Genomic DNA, 18,688 nt, shown 5'->3' on the forward strand with positions numbered 1-18,688 from the left:
TATTGTATCAATAATAAAAAATAAAATGAAGAAATTTTAGATTTGGGGAAAAAAGCAATGCCCACTTTTATGGTGTCTTCAAGAAACCCACTTAAATAAGTTAAAAGCAAAAGGATGAAAAAAGGACAACTAAAATGTCTTTAGTAGGTGAAGAGATTAACAACTATGGTCCATCCAGACCATGCAATACTATTCTGAGCTAAACCAGAAATGAGCCATCAAGCCATGTTAAGACATGGAGGAACCTTAAATGCATAGTACTAAGTGAAAGAGGTCAATCTGAAAAGGCTACATACTGTATAATTCCAACTATATGACATTCTAGAAAAGACAAAACCACAAAGATAACTAAAAAAAATATGGTTATTAATGTCCTGGTGGAGGGAGTTGCAGAAGGAGAGAAATGAATACACACAGGACAAAGAACTTGGCGGGGTGGTGAAATGTTCTGTATGACATCACAATGATGGGTCCATGGCATTATTATATGTTTGCCCAAACCCATAGAATGTACAACACCAAGATTGAGCCCAAAGGTAAGCTACAGACTTTGGGTGATTATGATGTGTCCATGTAGGTTCATCCTTGAGTAAAGGGGGAAAAAAAAAAAAAACAAGAAGCACTGATCTGGTGAGCAATATTGATAATAGGAGGGGATGTATATGTGGGGATGGGGGTATACAGGAAATCTCTGTACGTTCCTCTCAATTTTGTTGTAAACCTAAAACTTCTCTAAAAAAGTCTTAAAAACAGTAAGATGTTAGCATGCTAATTTATTTTCTTTAAGTTGGAGGGGCTATATTAATCTCAACCCAGTAGACATTAGAGGAAAAGATATTGCTGAAAATAAAAAAGTTTTTTTCTTTTTTTTGAAAGCCTGTTTTTTGTTTTTACTGGAGGCTCAGGTGGCACATGACAATTCATAAAATGGCTTCAGAGGTAGGGGCTGGGTGGGGTGGGGGGTGGCGGGGGCTAGAGAGACAAAAAATAAACTGGGGTGGGAAAGAAAACAACCAGGAGGAGGTAAGAGCTGGCTGGTTCCTTAGGATAGATCCTTTCCTTCATCCCTTGAGAAAAAAGGATAAATTTATTAGAAACACATAACAATTCCAAATATGTATGCACTTAATAATAGAAGGTCAAAATGCATGAAGCTAAAACTGATAAAAATGTATAGAAATATAGACAAATTAACAGTTACATTTGTTGGTTCAATGCACCTCTCTCAATAATTAATAGAACTAGCAGAGAGAAAAACCATTAAGGATATGGAAGACTTGAATAACACTATCAACCTACGTGACCTAATTAATATACACAAAACCTTCCATCTTTCAAGAATACATCCACATTCAAGTGTATAGGGAAGATTTACCATGAGAAAATATTCTGCATCATAAAATAAACCTTAGTAAATTTAAAAGGATTCACATCATGCAAAGTGTGTCCTCTGACCATGTGGGATTAAATTAGAAACCAATAACAAGAAAATAGTTGGAAAATTTCCAAATATTTTGAAATAAAATAGAACACTTTTTAATTTTTTTTGAGAGAGACAGAGACAGGTGGGCCTGGGGGTGTAGCAGAGGGAGAGAATCATATGCAGACTCCCTACCCAGCATGGAGCCCCACCAGGGCTCTGAAGGCTCATCTCATGACCATCTGAGCCAAAATCAAGAGCTAGACACTCCACCAACTGAGCCACCCATGTGCCCCAAAAGAACACTTCTGAGTAATCCATGGTCAAATAATAAAACTATTATTTGTAAACCCAGAATGTTTCATTTCAAAAACCTGTTCCAAAATAGTTATTCCATCCCCTCCTCTTTTTCTTTCTTTCTTTCTTTCTTTCTTTCTTTCTTTCTTTCTTTCTTTCTTTCTTTCTTTCTTTCTTCTTCTTTCTTCTTTCTTTCTTTCTTTCTTTCTTTCTTTCTTTCTTCTTTCTTTCTTTCTTTCTTTCTTTCTTTCTTTCTTTCTTCTTTCTTTCTTTCTTTCTTTCTTTCTTTCTTTCTTTTTCTTTCTTTCTTTCTTTTTTTCTTTCTTTCCTTCCTTCCTTCCTTCTTTCTTTCTTTCTTTCTTTCTTTCTTTCTTTCTTTCTTTCTTTCTTTCTTTCTTTCTTTCTTTCTTTCTTTCTTTCTTTCTTTCTTTCTTTCTTTCTTTCTTTCTTTCTTTCTTTCTTTTTCCTTTCTCTTTTCCTTTTCAAGCTTAGTTCTCTAGTTTCTAATTGATTTTGTGAGCTCACAGATGTCTTTCCAAAATTCCTTTTTCTGTTTAATTAGCCAGAATAAGTATCTTTTATTTTTTAGGAATCGTGTTGGCACAAAAACTCATTAGTTTGGGAGCTTATTTAAATGAACTGTGTAAACAGCATCAAGGGGATCCCTGGGTGGCGCAGCGGTTTAGCGCCTGCCTTTGGCCCAGGGCGCGATCCTGGAGACCCGTTCTCGAATCCCACGTCGGGCTCCCAGTGCATGGAGCGTGCTTCTCCCTCTGCCTGTGTCTCTGCCTTTCTCTCTCTCTCTCTCTCTGTGTGTGACTATCATGAATAAATAAAAATTAAAAGAAAAAAATAAACAGCATCAAGGTATTGTCCTATATTATACAGAAATCCCATTAAATATTAAATTACAATTAAAGTATTAAACTAAATTGTAGTAGAATCTACAGTTAAATATTATAATTTCAAGAGTTTGTAAGTAGCTCTGGGAAAATACAGCAAAGTATCTCGTCAGCAATAAATTATTTCTAGTAAAATTACTAATTCAGGTACTAAAGCAATATAAATGGTAAAAGCAATTGGATTTTGGGAAGAAAACAATTTAAACAAGAAATTTCACTTACATTCATTAGTGATAAAAATTTTCAATCCATTAAATACTTAACTTGCAAAAGCTTATCTAATGTATAGATATTACAGTGACATAAAATATTTTTAAATACAAAATACCCCGCAATTTAAAGCCTTAATTTTTTAACAGTTTTTGATCTGAATGCAATGTTGTATCTTTATATCCCCAGTGTATAACTTCCACAAAAAAATGAGAATTGTTTCTCTATGTTAAAATAGGAAAAAAGAAATTTTTGCAAATTCAACAGTGCATCCATTTGCATGCTGAAGACATTTCCAAGTGCTTTTTTATCTTTGATACAGTTGATGACAGCATGTTGGAAGATTAAAATAAAAACATACAGAAAATAAATTGAATCTTTTGAAATATTTGTGTGTGCATGGTTTTTATTTATACTCCTTTCAACGTACTTTTCTTTTGTGACTAAATATATCAATAATGGAGTACACTCTTGAGACACACCTCACAACAGAGGTGTAATGATTACCTAGCATTAAATAAGTGCTTCAGAAGAGAAAATAAATGGGTTTTCTATTGTGTGAATGGTAGGTCCCTAAATGCAGTGACAAAATCAAACCAATTCCACAACGCTATTTAATTCATAAAAACTATGCTTTATATGCAGAGAAAAGAAGCCACATTTCAAGATATGATCTTAATTCAATGACAAATGGAATGTCATTACCTCTATAGATTGCAGTAATATAGGTTACTTCATTAGCATTATTTTATTCAATAGTCCTTAACATTTACTGACCTGAATGTTATCATGATAAATCAATGCTATTGATGATTTTTACCTTAAACAGTGTACAACAATGTTTTCTGACTGGAACCTGTCAACAATGCAGGTTTTGGATTTTTGTTTCTTGAGTTTTTTTGTTATTGTTGATTTTTATGTCTCTTTGCTAAATAAAACCTAAGGTGTGAAGTAATAACACCTGTGTTCTATTAGTACCATTACTATACCCTGAGCAAATATTTTGAGTAAGCCTCCTCGGGTCTCAAATTATGTGAATAGAATTTTATCTTCTCTAAATTTGGAAATATTAATATTTCCCATAAACAAAGGTTCTGAAGAACTCTATGAAAAATGAAGACATTAAATAATGTGTGACACTACCACTGAATTTTTGTAATGTTTTACAAACAACTGAAAAATACCACAATCCATATTCTGACAACATTTATTCTAAATATCAAGTTTGAAGGGAGATGTTATTTAGAATAAATTGAGAGTCTATTTAAAGTTAAATCTAAGGGCAGGAATTAATAAAACTTACCTGTAAAAGATCATGGTGGATCCAATTTTGATGTTTACACATATTGTGAAACTTGATGTATTCCTTATTGTAATGGCTGCCTTACTATGTACAGTTGCCAAAACTCAAGAAACTACCTGTTAAATTAGTATATTTGATTGAATGTAAATAAAATCTTAGCAAACTAAATGCATACATTAATAGAAGAGCCAAGGAAATTTCGAGATTACTAGATCAAATCTCAAAGAGTTCCTCTCCTTCCCATTGGCATAGATTTCTTAATTGAGTTCAAAAGTAGTGAGACAGATAAACCAATAAAAAGACTAGCAAGTCAGATTCTCTGTCATGCTTCATATACTAAGGAATAAATCTCTGTCATTCATTTGACTTTGGAGATCATCAAAGGCTCAAACCATGACACAAAATTCTCATTATCTCATTAGCTGATGATAAATAAGGGAACCAGCAAAGAGTTATAATCAGTTCAACAAGAAAGGAAGAAGCTTGAGCATTAATAGAAAGATAGGATTGCTGGGTTGAGTGGGGAAAAAAGCTAACTGATATCAACAGGGCTACAAACCATGGTTTCTGGAATTACTTGTCCCTCTGGACTAAAAACATTTTCATTATTACTGAATATATATCTCACACACACACATGCACAGGATGATTGGTAATGTCACTAAGCCTGGTACTTTAATCAACAGTGGATTGTGAATGAGCTAATTATACCTTCCAGATAATCTTCAAATAGTCTTTCTACTTATAGTATGTTATATTACATATTATGGGTATGATATTCCTGTCCAGGTATAAATATGCCTCGAGTACGATTGTTATTTTAACTAACCAACAATACAAAGAAGCAAAACAAAAGAAAACAACAGTCCTTCACTCAGTTTTACAACTATATCCATCAAAAGTCAACATTATTATTTGAAACTGTTTAGTTAGTCACAATCTCTCCTGACCCCATTGCAGAAGGCCGTGAGTACTTTGATCGTTTCTTTTGCTCTTTAACAAATTTCCCAAATGTGCACTATTTCTTTTTCCCACACAATAATTACACCTAAATTATATAGGAATAAAAATGACCTGAAATTGTACAATCTGTCAACCAGGAAATGGGTGGATCTCAGGAAATATTTTCTTTTTTTGAATGTCTAATTTTAATTTCTGTTAAAATATCAAGTACTTTTAACTACATGCTTAATAGGAGAGAAGTAAAAGGATATCTTCCCTGTATTTTTTTCTCTTTCAGCCATCTCTTTAATCTTAAGAAATTTTAAATTTCTTTTATTAAGCCAAACTATAATAGTTTTTATATTCATAGAAAAACTGAACATTCTTTCTGGATTTGTTTTGTTTTGTTTTGTTTTGTTTGTTTGTTTGTTTTTTAAAGATCTTATTTAGGGCAGCCTGGGTTGCTCAGTGGTTTAGCGCCTGCCTTCAGCCCAGGGCTTGATTCTGGAGACCCGGAATCAAGTTCCACATCAGGCTCCCTGCATGGAGTCTGCTTCTCCCTCTGCCTGTGTCTCTGCCTTTCTCTCTCTCAAAGGTAAAATATTGTTTCTCATTGTTTGGTAAGCCTTAAAAAACTCTTGTAAGCATCAATACTTTGTCATACACTTGAGATGGAGCACAGAAAGGCACACTAGTTCTCTCACACAGGGCTTTCAGTACATTAGCTTCAATATCAAATACCTCAAGTATGAAATGCAACATTAAGTTTTGTTTATACCTGTTTGGAGGAAATAACTAGAATTTGTGTTATGGTCTCAAGTACAGAATTCTACAAATTTAGTGAATTTGAGAATGCAGTGGGATATATATATATATATATATATATATATATAGTTATATAGTTAATATATATTGATATAGTAGTTAATATATAGTTTATATATATATATATATTCATAGTTAAACTGTGTAAACAATTATTTTCTTTAAAATAGGAGTAATGATTATATCCAACTCCGGATGTTGTTATAATTAAATGAGTTAAGACCCTGACTGCAAGTGAACCATCAAATCTCCACAAAATCAGGAAGGTTAAAAGAAAACTCATCAGACCCTGTTGTTTGTTTCCATCAAGAAATATAAGGATAGATATGCTTCCTCCCATGAACAGAGAGAAAAATAGAAGGGTGGGGAAAAAGAGATGGGCAGACAAGCAAACTGGAGAGCAAACATTAAAAGGGTGGATAGGGTGACAAAGTGAGGACATTTTCTTAGTCCCTGGAAATTGTTCTATTTCCTTTTGAGACAAGTGGCACTTCTGTTATTAGATCTATAGGCTATTCCCTAGGTCCCTTTTGTGTTTAAGACACTTTAAATATGTTGTTTCACACACATTAATACATATTAAGTCCTATATAATGTATGTTGACATACAATTTTATATTACATAATTAAATTTATTAATATTTTACATATCAGTTACATAATTGCATATCAATATAAAAGTACCTATATATAAGTGTAAATTATATATAAGCATAAATTATATAAGTGTAAATTAATTAAAGATAAAATTTTGCAGTTTTAATTCTATATTTAAGAAAAACAATATTTCATTCAGATATAAGGAATACTTCTACTAATAAACTGAATTATTTAGAAGTATGGTTAATCTTTTGGGATAATGAAGTCTCATCATAAGAAAATAAGGAAATGGATACCTACTTTTTGTTTTCCTTTTAAATGATGTAGCATGCCATAGAGAGGTTGTTTGGTTTTATGCTGATGGGATGGAAAATAGTTTATTTGAAACTTCCTGACTATTATTGTGATATCTACCAAACTTCTTAATATGGAATGAGAATAGTAGAGAGAAAGCTGAGAAATACTGACAAATGGGATTAGCCAATCTAATCTGAAGACAGACTAATTACTTGTCATGCTTAAATAAGATTTACATATTAAACATCTTCCATGTTTTTCTTTCTTCTTGACTTCATTTAAACATATTTATCTGATTTTTATATCATTAGAGATATTTAAAAATACCCCTACTGCCCAGTAGATACTAAAATAAAACAGAACTCAGAAGCAATAGTACATCAATAAAAAATTATATATAAGATATTAAACCACATTTAAAAGAGTGAAATATCACATACCTGACTTTCTTATTGATCCTTCTTTTTCTCAGAAATGATGAGTAGAAGAAAAGAGGGGACTGATTTTGGACATTTTAGGCAGATGAGGAAAGTTTTAGCAAATTGGGCAATGTTGCATTGTTATGAGAAATCACAGCAAGAAAAGAGGCGTTAAGTAAAAGAAAAAAATAAGTGGTAATGAAGGAGTAGGGGAAAAAGAGAAAGAAGCGGAGGTGTTAGGAAAGACATGATAATCTCCTTAACAGGAAGTAAATATGGTTTTTCATATATGTGGAGAATTTGTAGCTGTGTGAAATATAAATTCATGCTTCTTTGCTGAATTTCTTCACAGCATTATTGTTCTATTGTTTTAAGACAACAATCAAAGTTTGTCATATAACACAGTTCATATGTAACCTTGCAAGTATATGTTCTTTAGGGTCTCTGTAGTATTTTTAGTCACTAATGTGAGAAATATTCAGGCGTCAGTAACATTGTCATTGACTCCATAATCACCTGTTCATATTGCAAAGAGATGTCGATTACCCAAGAGCTAACATAATGAGGATAGAGTGTCATTTACCTTTTTGTTATTTTTTTACTATGATTTTTAAATTTTCAGCCTTTCTGTAGACACATGCATAAATATAAACATGTGGACCAACACATTTTTGATGTTACAGAATATAAATCTTATCCTCCTCTGATTTTAAGCTTTCCGACATCAGTGTGTATGGTAGTAGAAAAGATTATTTGACTAAAATGGTGAGCTCTAACATCAAATTGTTACTTGATGACCATCATATATGATTGAAAAAATGACAATATTTATGTCATTGGCAAATGTATTATGGCAATGGCAAATTGTATTAAATTGATTTGTTAAATGTGTGTTTTACTATTCTGGTTCTTAGAACTGATTTCCTTCTCAACATTTGTTACCATCTAATATCAATACACCATTTTGTAGTTGAAAAGGACTATAATGCCTAATAGGTGTTTTTATATCCTTTAACAATATGCAAAGGAAAGCATTTATATGTCCTCCATGATGTCATTTGATCTGCAACTGTTTTCGAAGGAACAGAGAGTAGATGAATTGGGAGTTCAACTAGGGTTCTTTCCCAAAATTATAGACAATATACCTCATAAATAGTGAAATCAAAGTCAAACCTATTGTGTAGAACTTTTGGAAATAACATCATGGTGCCTGACAATAAAAGGCCAACTTGGAATGGAATATATTAAGAAACCAATGGAAGAGCAAAGCATGATAATCATCAAAAAAAAAAAAAGTATGAAGAAAACAGAAAAGGGTCCAAGGAAGTAAGCAGAATAGGAAACGCTTTGTTTGAGTTTTACTACATAAAGCAACAAATATTAGTAACTGACATGGTACTATTTGTCAAGAAGACCAACCAGACACTTTAGTGTTGATTATACAAGATAGTTCCACCTAAAAAGGGGCAGTTGTATTTACTGATAAAGATTGCCACCTATTTCTGATATGGCTTGATTTACTGGCTCATAGAAGCTTTGACAGCACCATCATTCAAGAGGTCACAGTTTCTAAATCAGCAACATGGGCTACTATATAATATTTTCTTTGACCTAAAAGCCAACAGAGCAATCCCATGACCATGTGATCCACTGGTCCTACCAATATTATGTCATCCAGAAAGTGGTAATCTTATGGAATGGCCTTTTAAATTAGAACACCAAGCACACAGATCTTGACTTCTAAATACTTTGTTCCACCAGAGCTCCCTGGGGAGAAGGCTGATTCTCAATCAGGGAACTGGAAAGTAGAAGATGATCCAAAACTTTCTTTTTTGGCATAAAGGAAAATAATTGTACAAAAAAAGATGAGTATATGTCAAAAGACTCAGGAGCCCAGCTTGGGGAAAGCTATGCTGGTCCAACTAGATCAATTCAAGTATAGAAATGAATAATGAGAGCTTTAGATTATAACATACTGAATATAAGTCCATTTAAACAACCATAATATAAATAAATAAATTTTAAAATTAACGGGGTCAAGGGGTCACAAATCTTCCTTGAAGTTAATGCCTATGAATGAATAGAAGATTAGACAGGTGGCATATTGATGCTAAGTACAACGGCATACTGTTAGAATACCGTCTTCCATACCAAAGAGGGTAAAGGAGGAACATGGCAAATTTATATTGACGACAATGTGGCAGACACCAACTTGCTCCGGTAATTTAAAAATCAGCAAAGATAGGTCAAAATAGTGTGCCTACTGAGGTGATATGCTGAGAAGAGCACCACATCATTTGAGCATAGGTTCCTTCCAAGAACAAATGATCTGAGTCCAATCAAGAGAAAATTTCATATGAGTAGATTTGAGGACCATCCCACAGAATGAAAGATCCATACTCTTAACGACCATCAAAGATAACAGAAGGATGGAAAGACTGTTCCAGACTTAGGGCCACTGATAGAAAAGACAACTAAAATATCTGTTCCTGGAGAAAGTCTGTAAAAGAAAATGAAATGTTGTCGGCAAAGTCAGCAAAACTTGAGTGAGAAATGTTGGTTGAACTGTAGCATTTTATCACTTTATTTTCTGCACGAGTGGGTTGTGTAATGTTAATAAGAGTTCATGTTTGGGGAGATACATATTGGAGGAGTTAGGGCTGATGAGGCAGTGTGGTACGTGTGTCTAAGCACACACAGGAAGAGAAACCGTGATGGAGCAATGTGATAAACTGTTAACAGTTGGGAATGTTGGTGAAGAAAATGTGGTCATTTTTTTGTACTGTTCTTGCAACTTTTTTTATAGGTTTGAAACAAAAAATTTTAAAAAGTAAAATAAATTGTTTTATACCAAGAGGTCAAACCAAAATTAAATTCACAAAAAGAATTAAAAGAAGGGAAGGAAGAAAAGGAGAGAGGGAAGGAAACATGGAAAAACATTGTCTAGTTAGATAATGATGATCTGCGTCCTGGAGTTTTGACACTAGAGCATCATTAATGATTCTATTAAAAGTAGTATCACCGTGCTTGTGACAGCAAAACCCAGGGGTGATGGGAGGTAAGGAAGAAGAGCACATGAAATGTTTCTTCTGTGACTTGAGAGTAGCTACAGGGTTAGAGGAAATGCTGGTCTGTTTGTGAAAGAGTTTATACGGAGGATAATGCAAATATAGATGAGACAAGATATATATTTGGGTTAGGGATAGCATGATAATTATAACTGTCTTCTAAATGATATATAGACAAAGGGTCCTAAGAAATACAACGGTTAAAAGTTATCAACATGTTAAAAAGAGCTCATTCATTACCCAAAGTATTATGCTACCTTTATTTGGGAAACTAAAGAAATGAAGTCTAAAGACAAAAAATAAAGAGACTAAAGATTATCATTCTGAGAAACAGTGATGTAAACAATGTGCATTATTTATTTAGTTTGTGCATAATTTCCTAGTTTTAGTTTCAAGATAATTACCTCTAAATTTGAAGAATGCGTACAAAGCTACTTGATTTATGACCTCTAAACAAATAATTTACAAATACATCAAAACTTCCCAGATCACCCATTCAGGCTAAATATGGATTTCTATTTTCTCAATCACTTGTTGGTTTTTAGATAATCAAACCCTAGGATGCGTGAGTTCGAGAGAAGTCTGAAGAACTCAATTCCATATTTTGTGTTTTCAAGGAGCTAGTAATAAAATGAGAGGACATATGACCAAATAATCACAAAAATCATATGTAAGAGAGGGAGGCAAATGGAGCGTCCAGTGGATTAGATACTAATCATTTCACATGCAGCTCAGGATATCAGAGCAGACTTTTCAAGATAGTACATCTGGTCATCTGGAGGAAGGAATGAGTTTTGAAGTAGAAACCATCAGGGAAAATATTTGATATGGAAAAGAAATTATATGAATGTGATGCCGACAAGAGAAACAGGAACCAAAGGCTGTGTTTTAGGAGTGGTCAGTGAAACGTTTGAGAGTTTAGAAGAAGAATGGGAGATGGTTTGGGAAATGCAGATTAGGGCCACGTGGTGGAGGACAGAAGACAGTGAAGGAAGTTTCCAGCAGCAGCAGAGAGCCAGGGAATCAAAGCAGTGTGTCTCCGTCTGTGCGAGGGCTCAGAGAAAGTTCCACCCTGTTACCTTTCACACCGGCTGGCCCTCAACCTTTGCTCTCAGGTGCACAAGCAAGCAACCCTTCCAGGCAATCAAGATCTGGAGGATTTACTTGGCTTGCCCTTCACGGCTACTCACCCTATCCTCCACATATGCCCCCACCACCCCTGCCCTGACCTACTACTCCTCTCTTTCAGTGAAGCACCACCCACTAGGGTTGGGGGGGGGCATGGAAAGGGCAGAGCATCGCCCCCCCACCCACCCAGGAAGCCACTGCTGTCCCATTGTTCTTTGTGCTTTCTCTTCTCTCTTGACCATTTCTGATGTTTTTGTTCCTGCTCTCAATTATTCGCTTCTAATCAATATGTGCACAGTTCCTTGTCATCATCTAGGTGCCTGTTAGCCTTTCTGGTGTTTGCATCTCTCTCCTTTTTCTTGCGTCTCTCTTCCTTAAACTCCTGGCATGCCCAATTTTTGCTGCTGTTGTTGTTTTTAGCACTGACCTGTGCCACTGGTCTGTGCATGAATTTGTTTCTTTAAGGCTGAAAAAGTCACCAATCACATTCATTTCCTGTAATTTCTGAGGTTTAGATTAGATCTCTTTGTGTGGCTGAGGGAGCTTTTGAGTTATTTCCAGGTTTGGGGCTGCTCCAGCTGATTGGAGCTATTATGTAAGTGGGTACTTTCTGAAATTGCCAGGGAACCTCAGGAAGTTGTAATTCACCTGAGTGAGAGTAGGAGCTTCTTTTACATTGTCTCCAACTTCTGTTGCTGCTTGTTTACTGGATTTTAGCTCTCCATTACAACTATTCTTCCTTTTGCCAACTACCAATCTTCCATAATGATCTTTCACTGACTCCCTTTGAGATAATCCATTAGGAGAATACAGATATGCATATCAAATGCGATGTCTCTGAATAATCTAACAACTGTGCCTGAGAAGAGCTACGCATCAGCAGCTTCCCAAAGACCTTACCAATGACCTTCCCTTCTCAATGTAGCTCTGCTTACACTGAGAGCCATGTAGGATTCTTTCAGATATCCTTCAAAAACCTTTCTCTTTAGAAATGAGAGATTCACATCCAGTTATTTTATTAAATACGTATTTGCAAAGTTTATATAATATACCAGGCACTTTTGTAAGTACTTAGGATGCACTGGTGAATAAAACAAAGATCCCTATTGTCATGGAACCTACATTCTATACAGGGGAAGGCAGATCACTGGAGTTAAGAAAGGATGAATCAGTTGTACATCATAATATAATCATTGTAGAAAAAAAAAAAAGAAAAAAATAGATCTGATTAAGTCTCTACAGAGCCCAGATATTGTAGCTTTCTAAATGAAGAATAATCAGACAAATCATGTTTGAGGACAACTTATTTTGGCAAGTGATGCAAAGAACAGCAACGGGAAGGATAAAGCATGGAGGGAAGGAAATCCAATGGAGATGCAAGTACCTTCCTATGGAGTGTGTCTCAGCACTGTCCACTCAAGAAGCCAGTGGAGGGAGCGCTTCCACACTGGCTCTCATCACACATTAGAAAGGGATGATCCCTGAGATGTAATGTCCTACACCTGTAAGTCTATGCTACAGGTGAGCTGGGTTCTGCCGGCATCTCAGGATGAAGTGAGGGTCAAGCACCAGAGTGAACGTGGCAGATATACGGTGCTATCAGAATATACAGCTGAGGGGGAAAAAAAAAAAAAAGAAGAAGAAGAATATACAGCTGCACAGAATTGGGTTGCCACAGCAACGGCTGGAGTAAAAGGAGGAGGGGGCACAAGAATCTGAGGTCACGCCCAACACACAAGGGCTGTGGAGGCTGGGATTTAAATATGATGGTTTTATGTATGTCTCACTGAACAATGAGATGTGATCAAAGGCTTCGATTAGGTAAGAGAGAGAGTTATATGAACATGCAGAGTAAGAGCATTCCAGTCGGAGATAAGAGGCTGCACAAATGTTTTACCTTTTTGAACAAGAGCAGAGGGTCTAGTGAGGTTGGACTTAGGCTTTGTGAAGCCAGAATAGGGCCCTACACATAGGGTCCTGATCAAATAGGGCTCTTGTAAGAATTTAGACTTGCATTCCAAGCGAAATAGGAAGACACTTAAGGCTTTTTCAGATAAAACATAACATGTTTTGCTTATTTTAGAAGTTAAATTTTTATTTTGAAATAAGAGCTGATTCACATGCAATTATTAGTAATAATGCAAGAGATCTTGTCAGCCCTTCACCTAAGTCTTCCACTATTAACATTCTGCAAAACTTTAATACAGTATCACAAGCAAGATAATATCCTACTTAAAAGCCACTGATCTTATTCCTATTTTCCTACTTCTCCAGTTTAATTGTCATTTATATGTGTGCATAAATCTGTGTGGGTTTGTGCATTTACAAGTGCCATCAAGATACAGAATGACTCTATCAGTGCAAAAATCCCTTCTATCACCCTTCAGTCACCACACCAATCTCCCTTGCTCCCTGTCTATCCCTCTTCCTCACCCTTGGCAACCACTCAATCTGTTCTCTACTTCTGTAGTTTAGTGATTTCAGGAATGCTGTGGAAGTGGAGTCATACTGTAACCTTTTGAGATAGTGTTTTTTACTGAGCATCATTTTCTTGAGAGCTATCCAACACTACATTTCCCTGTATGGCTGTATCCTGGTTGGTTTACCCATCCACTTACTAGAGGATATATGGGTGTTTTCTGGTTCAGAACTATTATGAATAAAGCCACCATAAACATTCATTTACAGGTTATTTCATGAACCTGGGTTTCCATTTCTCTGGGATAAAGGCCCAAGAGTGCAAGTGCTTGGACATATGGTTACATGTATGTTTGTTTTGTGAGAAGCTTCCGAACTACTTCCAAAGAGGCTGTACCATTTTCTTACCACTATCAATGTATGAGTTAAACAGTTTTCCCCAGCTTTTAGTTTGGTCACTGTTTTTATTTTATCCATTCTGATTGGTGTATAGTAATATGTCGCTATGTTTTTAAAAGCAGGGTTATTAAGACATAATTCAGAGGTTTTTGTCACTGCTGCTTTATTAAAAAAATCCTTATAAATATTATAAAACCAATCATTTAAAAATGAAACTATTTGTGAAACATTGCCACCTATATCAGTACATACTGTCCTACTTGCCTCTGAAATATCCTACAGATATAGTCTAAAAGAATAAAACTGCATATAGAAAACAAATGCATGAACATGACTCTCCAGCGAGACTGATATTTCTTTATTTTAAAAGTTTTTTTTTTTTTAAAGTTTTAATTAAAAGTCTGTATAGATTACGGCAGGGGCTTATATTTTGAAATATTTCTTTAAATGACTTTGATTTATAGACACAGGTTGGGAGCTGAAATGAGAGGAGATCAGGAGAGGCAATTCACTGAAGCATCTGGTCATCTACTTCTATTCCAGCCTCAGGACCTTTAATTGCAGTCTAATTGTGCAAATGGGGATTGGACTGACTTCATGTCAGATTTTCTGCAGGTGACAGAGGAACAGATACATTCTTTACCTGAGAACTGTGAGAACAGTTCACTCTCAGATATATAAAATCTCTTACAGAGCTTATTTTATCTGATTACATTCTACCCTATGCGAGAAAATATGATGAAACCACACTTGTGGTTTGCATTTCTACTAACAAAGCCCAGGCTTGAAGGCAAACATTTTTCTCACTTTAAAATTTCCTGGTTGTCATTTAATGAGGGAACCAATGCATGGTTTCCACAACAGAGCTGCTTTCAAATGTATTTTCACAATTTTGTATTCTATCTTATGAAGAAACGATGGCCTAAGAAAACACTGCTGATGCATTTTTTGTGTGTACATTATACTTCTGAGATAAGATAGTATTTAGCATTTTACTGGCTACTTTCTTATTTTTACCTTGTGTAAATATGCATTAAGAAAGTGAACAAATATCCCAAAATACACTTGAAAGAGCCCTGACTGGCAGGAGCTTTAGGATTTTATCTAATCCTAAAACATTAGTAATCACATAACTTTGACCAAGAGAAATGACACTGATGGAATGTCTTTTATATGCTAAGTACTGTCAGTAGATTTTCTACCTAAAAGTAGAAACTCATTTTAACTCTTAGGACCAATGTGATGATGCATTGCAGGGAAGCAAGTATGTTAACGAGAATAATAAATAGACTCTAAACGTGAGGAACTAGAACCATTTTCCCAGTTTTAAACTTGGAAATAGCAGGTGCTATTCTGGGAAGTTCTGTAAAACCATATGTAAAGCCTAAATAAGTGTAAACAAAACTCTGAAAAAGCAAAACATTTTTTTTTGTTTTTTACATTAAAATAGATCAAGGGAGTCAGTTCCATTAGAATCCTCCCGTAAGCCTTTTCATTACAAATGTTTTCTTAGACAGTTGCACACAAGGGCTAGGTTTTCACTTTTGAACTCAGCCTCCTACTGCTACTTCACTGAATAGTGATGCGTATCTACTAGACCAATCAAGTGATTTCTCCAAGTGTTTGTGAATAGAGTACAGTCTGCTGATTGCTTGAATGAGAAAACTTCTGGGTGGTTTCCTTCTAACCAGTGATGGAAATTTGAAGGTAAACCACTTAGTAGGACAGATAAGATTTTATTATTATTTTGCTGTTTTACTTTTTTTTTTTTTTCTTTTTTAAGGACCTGACTTTCTAGGACATCATAACCTACTTTTCTTAAATATATATATACATATAATCAAGAGTATGTCTTAAATCTAATCCACTGATTCTCAATACTCATTTTAAATTAGAATCACCTGGTGATAAAATCTAGCACCTGGGCACACTGGTTTCCAAGTTTAATCTCTGAGATGCCCAGATACCAGTAAACTATAAAATATCTTCACGTAATTCCTCTTTGAGCACCAGTGGTCTAACCATTGATTTAATGATCATTTGCAGAGTGAACAGTGTGTGAACGTCCCTTTTTGTGCCATCAAATATATGTTGGCCTTTCAGAAAAGGTATAAGGAAATACTTAACGCAGGTTACAGTGAAAGAATGGACCAGAAGGTAAGTCTAGCAAGCAGCTATGGAAGGACAGAAGGATCACACACTAAGGAAGAGGAAAAAACAAAACCTTTTAAAACACAACACAACAAAACAAGAAAAACTATATCCTAGAAGTTAAATGTAGAAGAAAGGGTTGATTTTACTGTTAGGTCAGAGGACATGAGAGCAACATTCTATGCTGACTGAACTGACTCACTTAAGTCAAAAACAATCTCATTATGCAGACAGGACCTCCTTGAACACTTGGGCAAGAGGGCACCGGCACCGAGATCCATGCTCTGAAGAGTCCATACATTACAAACATACTTACACAAAGTGGATTCAAAACCACATGAGCATATCTGTCCCTCAGAAGGGGTTGGATTCCAGCATAGATGAGGCCCTGGGTAGGACAGCAATGCATTCACCCATTATAACAGGGACCGTGGAGAATACATGGCTAAATATGTGCATAGGTTAGCATATGTAACAGTTAAAAACCTGTGGAGGGGGATCCCTGGGTGGCTCAGCGGTTTAACGCCGCCTGCCTTTGGCCCAGGGTGTGATCCTGGAGTCCCAGGATCGAGTCCCACATCAGGCTCCCTGCATGGAGCCGGTTTCTCCCTCTGCCTGTGTCTTTGCCTGTGTGTGTGTGTATGTGTCATGAATAAATAAATAAAATATTTAAAAAAAAACCTGTGGAGGTTTGTTTTCTCATTATTTCAGCTATTTTCCAATGCAATAACGATTAGTAAAGGAAGTAATAATGAATGAATAAAAAAGTACTGAATTTCTCAGAGCTTTCTTAACAAACTAACTAAAATTTGCTTCAATTCTCCTTGTTCTATTAGTATAGTCACTTAAGAATAGAGAATGACTGAAAAGTCACATATGTACCTTGGAGAAGTAGAACCCAAAAACAGAGTGAGACTGATAGGGAATTAAGATATGACCAGGAGAACATCTCTCCTCTCACAGGCCTTTCCAACCAGCACTTCCTAGGTGATGCTTGGCCTTATCTGTTACTCATTTGTATAAGGATCATTAAGTTTCACTTAAAAGGTAAACACCAAAAGGTAGGACATATAACTGTCATGAGGCAGGCCTAAGTTAGTCTGAGTATATTATCAGATGAATAGTACTCCAATGGGGCAGAATTCTGGAAGGAATAAAGACACTGAAGAGTAAATTTCAACAATACCTATAAAGAGGGATCATTATCACTGGGAAGAAGACATTGGGGTGAAGAAGGAAGAGGAAGAGGGGGAGAAAGAAAGAAGCCTGGGTCTCTGAATGACTGCAGAAAGCAAAGCCCACCTTTCACACTGTGACATCCACTTTGCACCGTTATTTGAGAGAACAACAGGCTTGTGTTTGAGCAGGAACACAATTGAGACCATTGTTAGAGCAGGGCACTGCCCTGTGACACTACAGCAGTAAATATTCAGTGAGTGATTCTTTTGTTCCAAGTGCTATGTTAAAATCTTAATATGCATCATCTCGTTCCCAAAACAAAATTATGTGTTTGGTATTACTCTGATGTCCATTTTACAGATGGACATTCAAGAGCTGGAATATTTTCCCAAGGTTACATAGTTGAGGAACAGAGCTTAGAATCATCAGCTAATTAAGGCCGAGTAACCGTAGAATGCCATCCCTTCCTACCTAACCATAGACCAGGTCCTGCAGCTAACTGACACAGAGAGAAACTGGAAGAAGGAAAGTAAGTAAGAACCGGGCTTTTTGACAACTAAATTCTGAAAAGGACATAAGAACTGACAAAATAAGGAGAATTAAATACTGAAGACAAATTCTGCCTCCTTTACACCGTCCCTGAGACCAATGATTGTACTTAATGCGGCTCTCTACCCGGATGCTTATACAAATAACCACAGGCCAATCAAAGACACTTGTGAACAAGTGATTTTATTAAAATGTATTCACCTGATGAAATCTTCTAATGCCTGAAGAAAATGAGAGCTGAGTAGAATATGCAATTGGGAACAATGAAAATGAAATTGACTATTTTGAAGCATAATTACTTATGATAATTTAGTTTAACACAATATGCTCTATCAGCAAATATTTTCATAGTAATATTATTATTTACTTCTCTGAAATGCCTGTCTTATTATAATAAGTATAAAATAGTCAGATATATGGACTGAATTTAAAGATTAACAGTTAGATGTCTGACCTTGAAAATTATAGATTGTAGACTATTGGAGGTATATTTTAATTTATATCAAAAATGAAGTACTTAAGACACCTCTAAAGACAGTCATTTCTCACATACAATCTTACTATTCCAAGGAAAAATGTGA

General features: G+C 35.3%; 1 long non-coding RNA gene across 1 annotated transcript; it reads left to right on the top strand.

Annotated features, from left to right (window-relative positions):
* Window positions 1-459: 459 nt before the first annotated feature.
* LOC112643738 (uncharacterized) lies at window positions 460-3,217 on the top strand. The gene is made up of 2 exons (XR_003125858.2): window positions 460-536; window positions 3,019-3,217. It is a non-coding gene; the product is annotated as an uncharacterized LOC112643738 (long non-coding RNA).
* Window positions 3,218-18,688: the final 15,471 nt, after the last annotated feature.

This window comes from Canis lupus, chromosome 1 (genome assembly GCF_003254725.2).
Source record: "Canis lupus dingo isolate Sandy chromosome 1, ASM325472v2, whole genome shotgun sequence".
In the NCBI taxonomy this organism is placed as follows: Eukaryota; Metazoa; Chordata; class Mammalia; order Carnivora; family Canidae; genus Canis; species Canis lupus.